At 34.9% G+C, this 13,740-nt stretch overlaps 1 long non-coding RNA gene across 4 annotated transcripts in view; it reads left to right on the forward strand.

Moving 5' to 3' along the window:
• LOC307105846 overlaps positions 1-13,740 on the forward strand; it is a 117,206-nt gene that overhangs the window by 20,326 nt on the left and 83,140 nt on the right. For all 4 annotated transcript variants that reach the window (XR_013814056.1, XR_013814057.1, XR_013814058.1 and 1 more), the window contains exons 3-6: positions 4,562-4,683; positions 5,674-5,776; positions 6,585-6,680; positions 9,105-9,179. This is a non-coding gene — a long non-coding RNA (uncharacterized lncRNA). The remainder of the gene's footprint in view (positions 1-4,561; positions 4,684-5,673; positions 5,777-6,584; positions 6,681-9,104; positions 9,180-13,740) is intronic.

Raw genomic sequence — 13,740 nt, forward strand, 5'->3', positions numbered from 1 at the left:
TTTCTCTTGCTGCTTTTAATATTCTCTCTTTGTCTTTTGCTCTTGGCATTTTAATTATGATGTGTCTTGGTGTGGTCTTCTTTGGATTCCTTTTGTTTGGGCTTCTGTGCGCTTCCTGGACTTGTAAGTCTATTTCTTTCACCAGGTGCGGGAAGTTTTCAGTCATTGTTTCTTCAAATAGGTTTTCAGTATCTTGCTCTCACTCTTCTTCTGGCACCCCCATAATTCGGATGTTAGTATGCTTGAAGTTGTCCCTGAGGCTCCTTACACTATCTTCATATTTTTTTATTCTTTTTTCTTTTCTGGTTGGGTGTTTTTTGCTTCTTTGTATTTCAAATCTTTGACTTGATTCTTGCGATCCTCTAGTCTGCTGTTGGATCTCTGCATATTATTTTTTTATTTCAGTCAGTGTATGCTTAATTTCTAGTTGGTCCTTTTTCATATCCTTGAGGGTCTTGCTAAATTTATCAGCCTTTTCTAGAAAATTCTTGAAAAACCTTATAACCGTGGTTTTGAACTCTATATCCAGTCGTTTGCTTTCCTCCATTTTTTTTTTATTTGTGACCTGTTTCTTTATCTCTGCATTTTGGCTGCTTTCCTAAGTTGATAGAGTGGCTTTGTGTGCTAGGTGTCCTATAGGGCCCAGTGGCTCAGCCTCCCCAGTGACCTGAGGTGGACACTCTTGGTGCAACCCTTTGTGGGCTATGTGCACAGTCTTGTTGTAGTTAAGCCTTGATTGATGTTGGTATCACTGGGAGGAATTGACCTCCAGGCCAATTGGCTGTGAGGATCAGCTGTGTCTACGCTGGGAGAACTTCTGTGCTGGAGACACCCTTATGAGACAAGACTTGCAAAAGCCTCTGTGCTCAGCTTGGATGGGGTGGAGTCTCAGGGCGGAGCAGACAGCAATGGCTTCCCATCAGCCCTGCCCTAAGAGTCCTGTGGGTCTCAGTGTCCCACGGTAATTGCTGCAAGCACCTCTGAGAGAAAGCCGCCCTCGACTTCCGCCCACTGCCAGACAGTCCAGTTTCTCCCCGAATGAGTCTGGGTCCCCAGAGTCTTGCCCAGAACTGGAGTTCAGAGCAGTCGGGAGCTTTTGTCTCCCTCCTGATTGAGAGAGCCAGCCACGTACTCAGTTGCCAGCCCTCTCTGTGTGCGCCTCTGTACCTCTGCCTTCTGCAGCTCCTCTGAGTCTCAGTGTGCTTTTTTCTTTCCTTCTAGTTGTAGAATTTCCACTCAGCCAGCTTTCCTGTGGTTCTGGATGATGTTCGTTTTGTCTTTTAGTTGTAGTTTTGAAATTGTTGTGCGAGGCAGCAGTTTAGGTGTTTACCTATGCCGCCATCTTGGTTTCTCCCAATATTAATAAGTTTAAATGTGTTTTGAGTTTTAGCAAATGGTTGAAAGATTTTGAAGGTCCTACATTTTATAGTAAGGAAGTAGCCAAAGGCAATACTTTTATTCTCATATAAGCTTGCCTAATTATTGTCCTACTCTAGCAAAGTATATATTTTTGTTAACCAGGGTCACCCCAATAAATTCCAAATAAAGGAAAAAAGTAAACCCTTAATTTATGAATTTTACTTTTTCTTTCTTTCTTTTTTGGACGACTACTACTTTTTATATAACTATTAAAACCCCGTTATCATCATTATATGTTAAGCACATCTCATATTATTTGATCTATTCATGTAAAAATATAAAATTTCCATTTTACTGATGAAGAATTTGAAGTCCAAACATGGTTAAGTTTTTTGCTTAGATCACATGGCTGATGAGTAACAGAGCAAGGGTTCGAACTGAAGTCTGTCACTCCAGAGCCCATTGCTGATCCATGGTGATTTCATTTCTCTTTATCAAGTAACTCATTATGCTACTTTATGATTTTACTATAGGTCAAATTAGATTCTCACAGGTACATAAAATTCCACAGAACAACACTCTTACAAAACAAAGGGACATCTATGTAATTTCATATTATTCTCATGTTCCAGTATTTATAGGGTGATGACATTCTCCAGAGTGTATGTGATGCTGTACGTATAAAAAGTACTATAGGATGAAGGATGACTCATATCTGAGAGGTGGGTTTTTTTTTGGCAGTAGGTTGGCTTAGCTATTAAATAGCACTTTTGCTACCAGATTGAAAAATTAATAGCAAGGAACTTTATTATTTCTGATTTGCAATCTTTCTTCAAAATGGTTTTGTCTTTAGTGGCTTTCAGGGAAAAAAAAATCATGGTTTCCCTTAGTAGGTATATTATTTTGCTAGAGCTGCTGTAACAAAGTAACAAATATGGGGTAGCTTGATCAACAGACATTTATTGTCTCCCAGTTCTGGAGACTGAAATACAAAATCAAGGTGTTGGCAGGGTTGGTTCCTTCTGAGGGCTGTGAGGGAGAGGATCTATTTCATACCTCTCTCCTAGCTTGTGGTGATTTGCTGGCAACCTTTGGTTTTCTTTGGCTTGTATATGTAAATTACCCTAATCCATGCCTTCCTCTTCATATGGTGTCCTCTCTGTGTATATCTGTCTCTGTTCAAATTTTCTCTATTTATAAGGATACTGGTCATATTGGATTAGAGCCCATCCTAATGACCTCATCTTATCTTGATCACTTGCAAAGATCCTATTTTTAAACAAGGTCACATTTACAGATACTGAGAGTTAGGATTTCAACATTTTTTTGGGGGACACAATTCAACCCATAGCAGTAGGCAATTTTTTCTAAGACAATAGATTTGGAAACACTTTAGTAGTGGTTATTTACATAATTTGCAGTTTATCAAATCAGCAGTATAATTATATGCACATCTCTCTATATAAAAGACTAATAGGCTAAGTGTCCTTCCCACTGTCTGACTGGTCACTATGATGCATACTGACCACCAGGGGCCAGATGCATCATAGCGACTGGTTGACCAGTCGTTCTGGTAGTTCTGCCGTTCAGTCGCTGGAGTTTTATATGTATAGATGGGGTTGGTGCTAAAGGGAGGTTTTGGGGCCAATTATGTTGTCAAGGAATCCTGGCTCTGGCCCTTTAGGGTTAATGCCAGTTTTAGCTAAGTTTCAAGCAATTGATCTAGGATATATTTTAAATATTATCATGTAGAAAATTTGAAATATATCAGTAACAAGAAGAAAAACATGACCTGTAGCTCCACTACCCAGAGCTAGTCATTATTAACATTTTGGCACCTTGATGTAATTTCTTTGTAATTCCTGCCATGATTTTTCATTGAGATCATATCACATAAACTGTTTTCTAAAATACTTTAGAGTTTGTATTCTTTAAATATACATTTAAGCCCTAACCGGTTTGGCTCATTGGATAGCGTGTCGGCCTGCGGACTCAAGGGTCCCAGGTTCGATTCCGGTCAAGTGCATGTACCTTGGTTGCGGGCACATCCCCAGTAGGGAGTGTGTAAGAGGCAGCTAAATAGATGTTTCTCTCTCATCGATGTTTCTAACTCTCTATCCCTCTCCTTTCTTCTCTGTAAAAAATCCATAAAATATATTAATAAATAAATAAATATATATATATTTAAATTTGAGATATATTGGGTAACAGACCTAATGGTCATTAATGATGAGTTGGGTCACCATAATTATATAAGCCATTAATTAGGTCATGCCAGCTTTGTCTTATCCTGTTTGGTCCTTTGCCTTCAGTCTTGTCCTTCCTCCCATCTTCCCATTGCTTTCAACATCTTTTCAATGATCATGTCATTCTCCTGGCTTACCTCCTTCAGTCAGGACAGAGGTCCAGCTTTTTAGCATAATAAGGCATTTCTGTATTATTTCTCGCGCCTTTTTCTTCTCATCTGCTACTTTCCCAAAAGTTTCTTGAAGTTCTCAGAATATCATGTGCCCCTTTGCAGCTCTATAATTTTTCATCTCTTCTCTCCACTGAGCGTGCTCTTTCTGTATTTCTCCCTCCATACAGGAGCTACTAATTCTTTAGTACTCATCTCACATGGCATTTCCTTTCTAAAGCTTTTATTCTAAGCCAGTTTTCACTTCCTTTTAGTATCTGTAGCACTTTCTACAAAACTTGTTATAAACTGATTACGGGGTAGTATAATGGCTAATTTCCATCCTTATCTTTCGTACTAGACTGAGTTATTTAAGGACAGGAATCAGGTGTTACTTACACTAGTACCCATTGTACTTAACGTGGTACCCAGTAGGTGTTCAAGCAAAAATGTTTACAGAATGAATAATAATCCTGTCTTTTCATCAGGAATGGTGGCTATAGCTAGAATAAGTGATTATTGGGGGTGGGGGTGGGGGTAACAGGTGAGGGAGTAAGATGACTAGTTAACTTCAATTTATCAAACATTTACAATTTATAAGGTGCTCAGCTGGGCATTGTGGAAATGGGAAACTAAAATGAAGAGGAACTTTAGGGGTTTAGTGGACGACTCCCAATTTTGGTAAGTTGGTGTGGGATGATGGTAATGAATGTAATAAAGAGTTGTTAAAGAGAATGATTCATTAAAATAGAATTGTGATTGGAAATATTTTTAATCTTAAAATTAACAAAGTTCATTTGTCTATAGGTGACAGTAGACCTACATCACAGATTGTAGCAGATGTTTTCAACATCTCTATTGAAATTTCCTTATCTCCACTTGCAAGAGGAGCCCCAGGGCCTCATCCCTCTGGTAGCTACAATGAGCTGGTATGATGCCATGCTTTCCCACCTCATCTTTTGTTTTGGCGGAGGATCTGGGTTAGAATTTAGCTGTTTGTTATTGCAAACAAGTATGTAGAACTGAAAATGAAATGTTTCCGTAATATTAATATTGTGATTTCTTTGAGATTGTGTACCACCTGTTCACAGAACCCCCAAATAGTGAGTGCTTTGCTCATAGATACTTAGCATTGTGAGTTTGTTTGAATTATGCCTAGTAGTTAACTCTTTCTCATTAATTTTTAACAGATGTTAATCTAAGCTTTTATTTTCTTAAACAATAAAGAAACACATAACATTAATTTTACTTATACTTAAAAACTATGTCTTTGAGTAATGTTTAACCAGCTCTTCAACTCTTATGGAGATTGAGCAGGCAACTGATAAAATTTCATATCAGGAATATTTAATTACAAAACCTTTGCTTGTATTAGCACGAATGAACAGTGTAGCTAGTAACAAAAATATTTTTCTTCATAAAAAGTTGATATTTTTCAGAATTCTGGAAATGTCAAAGTAGTTTTGCCTGTAGTCATATTACACTTAATGCTATTGAGAATATCACTAACATTAACAAAAATATTCTGTAATTTCCTCAGTTATTGCTACTTGTGATGAGGATTGTAAAATTGGCATGCTTTCACGTTCCGAGCATTTTCATTATATACTTCTGATTTTACATGTCAGAAGCAATCTCCGTTTTGGCTAAGACAGCTCAGAAGATTTTTATTTAGGGATAGAGGTCAGGCTCTGATTGTTTGTATTTTTAGTTCAGTGTACATAGAATACAGTGAATGTGTCTAAGGAAATATATGTGCAACTTTGTATGTAAGTATTATATAGTATTTATATATTTCTGTGGCTTCATTTGTGGGCCATCAGAGCATAGTGGCTTGGGATCAAGGCACAAGTTTAATTTCTATGTTGATTATTTAATTTAGTTGTTTTTTGTAACTACTGGTAACACTCATCCTGCAGATAAAAGCTTTCGTTCACCAGGGAACTTTGGCAAGGGAACTGGCTAGATCAGCAAGTCCATTTCCATTGTGGAAAAACAACTTGAAACTCCTCTCTACGGATGGTGAGTCAGTGTCATTTTCATACAGGAAAGATCATGCTAGTGTTATTTTATGTTTTCAGTGTTTTAAATTTTGTTTTATGAGATATTAAGTCATAATGCTTTATTACTTGAGTATAAGGATCACACAGAAATAACCTAACAATGAAAAAGAATGGAAATAATAATTTGGTGTTTATGCTAAAAGTAGTTTGATTAACTTCTCTCTCACCTTCATCTTATTTCCATATAACACATGCTAACTAACTTATAATTAATGACTTTTGTTTGGATGAATATTGGCTGAACAGAATGACCTGTTTTATACTTACTTTAAAATATATTACTGATTTCAGGAAATTTCAGTATCAATCTGAAAATTCTCTTCCATTTTGGTCTTTCAATTGGTAGCCATCATTAATGCTTGCTATTCAGAGATATAGTGGATGACTACATATGTTTAATTTTATAAGAGTTAGTAGTGTATATGCTTAGAAATCTGTAGTTCAGGTCAATATTATTTAATACATATTTAATAATCATAACTTCATTTTACTCTACTAAGTACTTTTGTGATTTGACCCATGAATCTTATCTGACCATGAATTATGTACATATATGAATATATATGTAAACATATGAGAGTATACAGAAATAACTTGATACAGTTACTAATGTTGCTTTGATCCTCATTTTTTCTAGTTGTTTTCAATTGAGTAATTTCTTTGTCAGGCTGTCAAAGTAAATTTTCTTTTATAGTCTTGCTTTGCTAGTATTCTGCCTTTTTTTGGTTGTTGCTGTTGTTATTATAATTTTATTTTCCTTCTTTCAGGGTATAAACAAATCCCAAGGTCACAGACTGGTAGGGCTGATGCTTGCTGAAGGTAGATGAAAGGCCAACTGTAAGGAGAGGTTCCTTATGCTACAGGTACATGACATTACATGATTATAACCAGCCTTACTATCTGTACTATATGTTTTTTGTAAGAGGCCATGAAATTAAAAAAAAGTAATAACATGGCACTATAATTTGAGAAAAGTTTTTATTGTACCATTTTCTTTTCCTCGCAAAGGCTCTGAGTATTTCTATATTAAGATTGGACTATTTCAATTTTTTAAAATTCCCCACTAGATGATTTAGACTATGGTTTTATATTTGACCTTTTATGGATATATGCTTTCTAGAATAAAACGAGATACTTTTCCCCTATGGATGTTAAAAATTCAATATTTGGAAAAAAAGATTGGATTCTTTCTTCCCATGCTTTATAAGTAATTAGTCAGTGTAACTTGATGCATTTTTTAAAAATTTTATTTCTTGAATACATTATTTTATATGGTTTGCCTCAGTATGATGATTATTATTTTCACATTTGGCCTACCTCAAACATTTTCAGTTGGACTAGACTTTGGAAATTTCTTTAATAATGCAGATCTAACAAAATTAGTGTATAAACTTGAGTTTGTCATAGATAGAATAATTTCTAGTGTAGTTATAATAAAATACTATTTATTGAATAATGAATATTTGCTCAGTTCTATGTTTAAGTGCTTTCTATGTCTCATTATATCTTCACAACAGTTATATGGAGTAGGAGTAATTGCCCCAAGTTTATAGATAAGAAAACTGAGACTCAAAGAATTTAATAATTTGTACAAGTGGCTGACCCAGGATTCCAAGTGTGGATATATGACCTCAGAGCTTCTGTGGTCTACTATTTAGTAGTTCTGTGTTAAACTGCATGAAGCTTTTATGTATGTAACTCAGGACTGAACTGCTTCACTTATGAAACAGCCTGGCTAGTTCACAGTGATTTTATACTGCTGATTAAGGCACACCAAAATGTCACTGGCCAAAACTTTTGCTTTTGTGACTTCACGTGGGCATAACTTTTGACAATCTGTCAGTAGATTATGAATATTTAATGTTGTAGGTATATGCAAATGCATATGTCACATGTATGAATTCTTTAAGTAGAATCTTGATGATTCCCTTGGAAATTGGTGTATCTTTAGTATCTACCCCACTTTTCAGATAGTAGGATTGTTATTTTACTCACAAGTTTGCTAGAGGCTGAGACCCTTGTTCTGGAAAATCATTTTCATATGATTATAAAACAGGTAGGCTAAAATGGTGATAGTTCTGTAACAGATACATAATGAAATGTGAAATGTTGGTTTGATCATTGTTGAGGAAAGCCAAATGCATAAGTTGTTTAGGAATCATGGAAATCTATGATCCTATGATTTTTATACTTAAAATCCTTTGATCGTTTCTGTTGTTTATAAAAGATAGACTGTGTTCTCCTTAGTGTATGTACAAGGTCTTTTGTTATTGAGCCATTGCATACTGCTTTAGGCTTACCTCTGGCAGCCCTCCCTTACCACTTAATATCATATATACTCCTTACATGTTAGTCTTAGACTAAATAGCTTGTAGTCATCGTACCATGATTTGTTATTTGGTACTTTTTAATCTTCATTAATATTTTCCTTCTTACCATTATGATCTTTCCTCTTTGCTCCTGGTAAGTAGCAACTTTTCATTTAAGACTCAGCTTTGTTATTTTTTTGAAGCCTTTCCTGACTACTGACCTCTGGCAGTGAATCTTACCTTCTTCTTTTTAATATACATATTTTTAATTGATTTCAGAGAGGAAGGGAGAGGGAGAGAGGGACAGAAACATCAATGAGGAGAGAGGATCAGTGATCGGCTGCATCCTACATGCCCGGGATTGGGGATTGAGCCCGCAACCCAGGCATGTGTTCTGAACAGGAATCAACCACTGAGCTATGCTGGCTGGGTGAACTTTACCTTCTTTAAGCCTTTCCTGTACGTAGGTCTATTCTAGAACCTATATTTTATTATACTTATCTATATGTCTCTTTTTAACTATAGATTTATTAAGGGCAAATAAAAAGGTGATGTGTCTAATTTTTATATCCTCAATTTTTAGCACAAGGAGGAACATAGTAGCTTCTTAATAAACATTTTTGAATGACTGAGAGAATGAATGAAGGAATGGTTGGTTAATCTTGATAGGAAAGAAAAGATAATTTTTTTTTTTTAAGAAAAGATGATTCTCATAGTTGGTATGACAGGAGTGATAAAGTAATTCTAAGGTGGAATATTGCTATACTTTTCAGGGGCCATTCAGTGTAGAAAATAGTTCCCTGAGTTCTCACTATAATCATATTGGCTTCTTGGAGTTCAAGATATTGTTATCTTGAACAACCAAACATTTATTATTGGAAATTTACCCATAAAATTTAGGTAGTTGATTTTTCATAAATATATTTCAATAATGAGTATGATAGATCTTGACTCAAGGACTCTATTACTTTCCTTAAGGAGGCCCTCATGTGCTCTGGTGTCATAATCAATCTAAAGTTGGAAGAGGATCATTCTGCTTGAAAATTATAAAAAGTAAGTAAAAAATGAGCCTATTGGTTATCACATTTAAAGTTCCATTTGCTTTAAACTGTAGTTCTTATGTAATACACTCCTGATTAATGGTCAGTATTATCAGAATGACAAAGTCTTACATAGCTTAGTAGTTTTACATTTTGAAAAACACTAATTTATCACATTATCCTTTTAATAATATGCCAAGCCTTAAGTTGGTTTATATTTTCTCTATTTATAATTTAATAAGATTATATAGATTAGAGGTAAAATGTTCTTTGGCCATCAGCTTATAACTTTAACTGAGGAAATGCTATGCAATGAAAATATTAAAAGCAAGCTTAAGACTTCTGATAACAACTAGATTTTGTTAAATGATTTTATTTGTTTTAGACTATATAAAACAACTTAAGAAAATATACTGAATTAGAATGAGCTATGCTGAAATAGCATATTCACCAAATAATTTAGATGAAATGAGGCAAGTGTTGAGGAGGTTGGAAGGCGTGCAATTTTCTTTGCTTCGGCTATAAACATGAAAACTTTTAATTTTGTAGGAAGACATTAAATACTCTGGTCATTCAACTTGTATATCCTTTAGCCTATTTAGTAGTAAAAAAATTCTAAGTAAATATGTGATTTAATTTGTGATGCTGAGAAACAGAGATTAAAAATAGCAATAAAAGTCACATAATGAAATAAGAATACTAAAAAAATCCAGGGGTTTTACTGTGGCTCATTATTCATTCAATTTCTGGCAGCCTTCATGATTACAAATCACTTGATTGACTAACTAGACATTCTCAAAGTGAATTATGAATCATGTTCATTTTTCCTGGTTGATAGTTGGCACATGCTGTAACTCTTATATTTTGTGATATATCAGATTCTTATAACAGTAATAAGAGATATAATCAAGTCTTTATTTCAGAAAACTAAATTGCCTCTTCAAAAAATGAAATGTAGTTGCTAACATTTTAACAATGCAATTTAATTCCTGCCTTTGTATTCAGAGCAGAATTCATAATGATGATGTTATTTTTTGCATTAAAAAAATCTTTAGAATGATTTACAATCAGGCATAAAACTCATACTTATATCAGTTCTATAGCCTCCTTGAGCATTTGCCTGAGTCAAGGTTGCAAAAACAGTTAGTATTTAAAAAATGCATGATGGAGGAATTGTACATACTTAACATTTTCTTTTAAAGGAAATGCAGTTTTCTCTAAATACCTAATTTGTAATGAGGCCACGATGCTGCAAACTTAAAAGTGTGGGACATTTTAATGGTTATTAGTAGAGAGGATCTCTTTTTGAGTAGGGAAAAGAGTCTAGAGTGACTGGAATCTTTCCATTGGTAAAACTGAATCCAGGGGGTCAATTCTGCTTTGAAATGCATTCTGTTCTCTTTTGACTTAATAAGAATTCTTCATGCATAACTACACTGGCAGTTGAGTAGCAGAAAATTCTTATAGTATAGCTGCATTTTCTTTAATCCCATCCACCCAAGCAATTGAAAATAAAGTGGGTGCTTTTTAATGTGATATACTCAAAATTTGAGAATCTTGAACAAAATCCAGTTATTACCTTAGTAAAAGTGAGGTTCCTTCATTGAAAATTCTCAGGCATGGGAATGTAGGGCCCCAGTTGTTTAATAGAGTTATTATGAGATCCTCATACTAATAATAGAATTGCATATGATAAAGCAATTCTGTGTTTCCAACAAAGGCAAAATCATCAAAGTTAGGGGAAGCTTTGTATATATAAGGATCACAGAATTGTGCTGTTATACTTTAGCCCTATGTAAAGCAGAGTAATTAGTGTGTCAGTGTTCCCGTGCTTTCTAACTTAGTTTCTTTAATAAATAAGATTTATTTATATTATATCTAATAATTATTTTGTTGCTATTTCATTGTCTTTAAAAATATTATACAAAAAAGTTATACAAATTTTTTTCTGAATAATATTCTTCTACTATATTAACTTATATGAAAATAGAGTAATAATGTATAATTATACCTAGTTATATAAGCACATTATAAGCTAATTTTTATTTTAGCATTTTATTCTCTTAAAAATTATCTAAAGTTCTTGAATTTATGCTTTAACCACCTTGAAATTTAATTTTTAAACCCCTAGCACCACTAATGATGTGCTGAGTAGTTAAAATTTCTATTAAACATCTCTTCTAGGATTAAAATTTTATTCCTGATTAGGCAATTATTTATGTATATAATCCATTATTGTATTCATATAAAATTATGACCAAAATACTAATCCTCCAAAGATGTTTTTAACAATATAAATCATCCTGGTAGAATTAGAAATAAGGAATTAGATATGGAGAGACAAAAGATCAACTTATTGCCGAAACCGGTTTGGCTCAGTGGATAGAGCGTCGGCCTGCGGACTGAAGGGTCCCGGGTTCGATTCCAGTCAAGGGCATGTACCTTGGTTGCGGGCACATCCCCAGTAGGGGGTGTGCAGGAGGCAGCTGGTCGATGTTTCTCTCTCATTGATGTTTCTAACTCTCTCTCCCTCTCCCTTCCTCTCTGTGAAAAATCAATAAAATATATTTAAAAAAAAGAGATCAACTTATTAATTACAGAAAAAAACTTTAAATCTTTTATAACTTTGGCAGATTTTGTAAAGTGACCATAAACTAAATTGGGGCCATAAAATGCTCCACTTTCTAACCCAGAAATCAACCCACATCTCCTTGGTCAATTAATATTTGACAAAGGAGGCAAGAGCATACAATGGAGTCAAGACAGCCTCTTCAATAAACGATGTTGGGAAAATTGGACAGATACATGCAAAAAATGAAACTAAACCACTAACTTACACCATACACAAGAATAAACTAAAAATGGATAAAAGACTTAAATGTAAGTCGTGAAACCATAAAAATCCTAGAAGAAAACATAGGCAGCAAAATCTCAGACATCTCTTGTAGCAATAGGTTTGTGGATACATTTCCTAGAGCAGGGGAAACTAAGGAGAAAATATACAAATGGGACTACATCAAAATAAAAAGCTTCTGGACAGCAAAAGAAACCATCAACAAAATGAAAACGGAGCCCACTGTATGGGAGAACATATTTGGAAATGATACATCTGATAAAGGGTTAATATCCAAAATGTAGAAGGAACTCATACAATTAACAAAAGGAAGATAAACAATCCAATTAAAAATGGGCAAAGGACCTAAATAGATACTTCTGCAAAGATGACATACAGATGGCCAAGAGACATATGAAAAAAAATGCTCAAAATCACTGATCATCAGAGAGATGTAAATTAAAATGACAATGAGGTATCACCTCACACCTGTCAGAATGGCTACCATCAACAAATCAACAAATGACAAGTGTTGGTGAGGCTATGGAGAAAAGGGGATCCTAATACGCTGCTGCTGGGAATGCAGACTGGTGCAGCTACTGTGGAAAACAGTATGGAGTTTCCTCAAAAAATTAAATATGGAACTGCCATTTGACTCAGTGATACCATTTGTAGGAATATATCCTAAGAAACCCGAAACACCAATCAGAAAGAATATATACACACTTATGTCCATAGCAGTGCAATTTACAATAGCTAAGATCTGGAAACAGCCCAAGTGCCCATCAGTAGATGAGTGAATAAGAAAGCCGTGGTACATTTATACCATGGAATATTATGCAGCAGTAAAAAAGAAGGATCTCTTACCCTTTGAGACAGCATGGAGGTTACCTGGAAAATTTTTCTCCTTCTTTTTTTAATCTTTATTATTCAGATTATTACAGATGTTCCTCCCCCCCCCATAGCTCCCATCCACCCGGTTCCCACCACACCCCAGGCCCTCACCCCCACCCTCCACCACGGGGGGCCTGATGGTAGTTATGCCTGTTGATGGTTACACCTGTGTCCTCATCCATAGGTGTAAAATCTTTGTCCAATCTCTTCCAGCACCCCCACACCCCTTTCCCCCCGAGAATTGTCAGTCTGCTCCCTTTCCATGCCCCTGATTCTATTACATTCACCAGTTTATTCTGTTCATCAGATTTTTTTATTCATTTGATTTTTAGATTCACTTGTTGATAGATATGTATTTGTTGTCACTTTGTTGTTCATAATTTTTTATCTTTATCTTTTTCCTCTTCTTAAAGAATACCCTTCAGCATTTCCTATAATACTGGTTTGGTGATGATGAACTCCTTTAGCTTTTTCTTGTCTGTGAAGCTCTTTATCTGACCTTCAATTCTGAATGATAGCTTTGCTGGGTAGAGTAATCTTGGTTGTAGGTTCTTGCTATTCATCAATTTGAATATTTCTTGCCACTCCCTTCTGGCCTGCATAGTTTCTGTTGAGAAATCAGCTGACAGTCATATGGGTACTCCCTTTTAGGTAACTAACTGTTTTTCTCTTGCTGCTTTTAATATTCTCTCTTTGTCCTTTGCCCTTGGCATTTTAATTATGATGTCTTGGTGTGGTCATCTTTGGATTCCTCTTGTTTTGGGTTCTCTGTGCTTCCTGGACTTGTAAGTCTATTTTTTTCACTAGGTAGGGGAAATTTTCTGTCATTATTTCTTCAAATAGGTTT

Source organism: Cnephaeus nilssonii (genome assembly GCF_951640355.1).
Source record: "Cnephaeus nilssonii genome assembly, chromosome: 2".
Taxonomy (NCBI): domain Eukaryota; kingdom Metazoa; phylum Chordata; class Mammalia; order Chiroptera; family Vespertilionidae; genus Cnephaeus; species Cnephaeus nilssonii.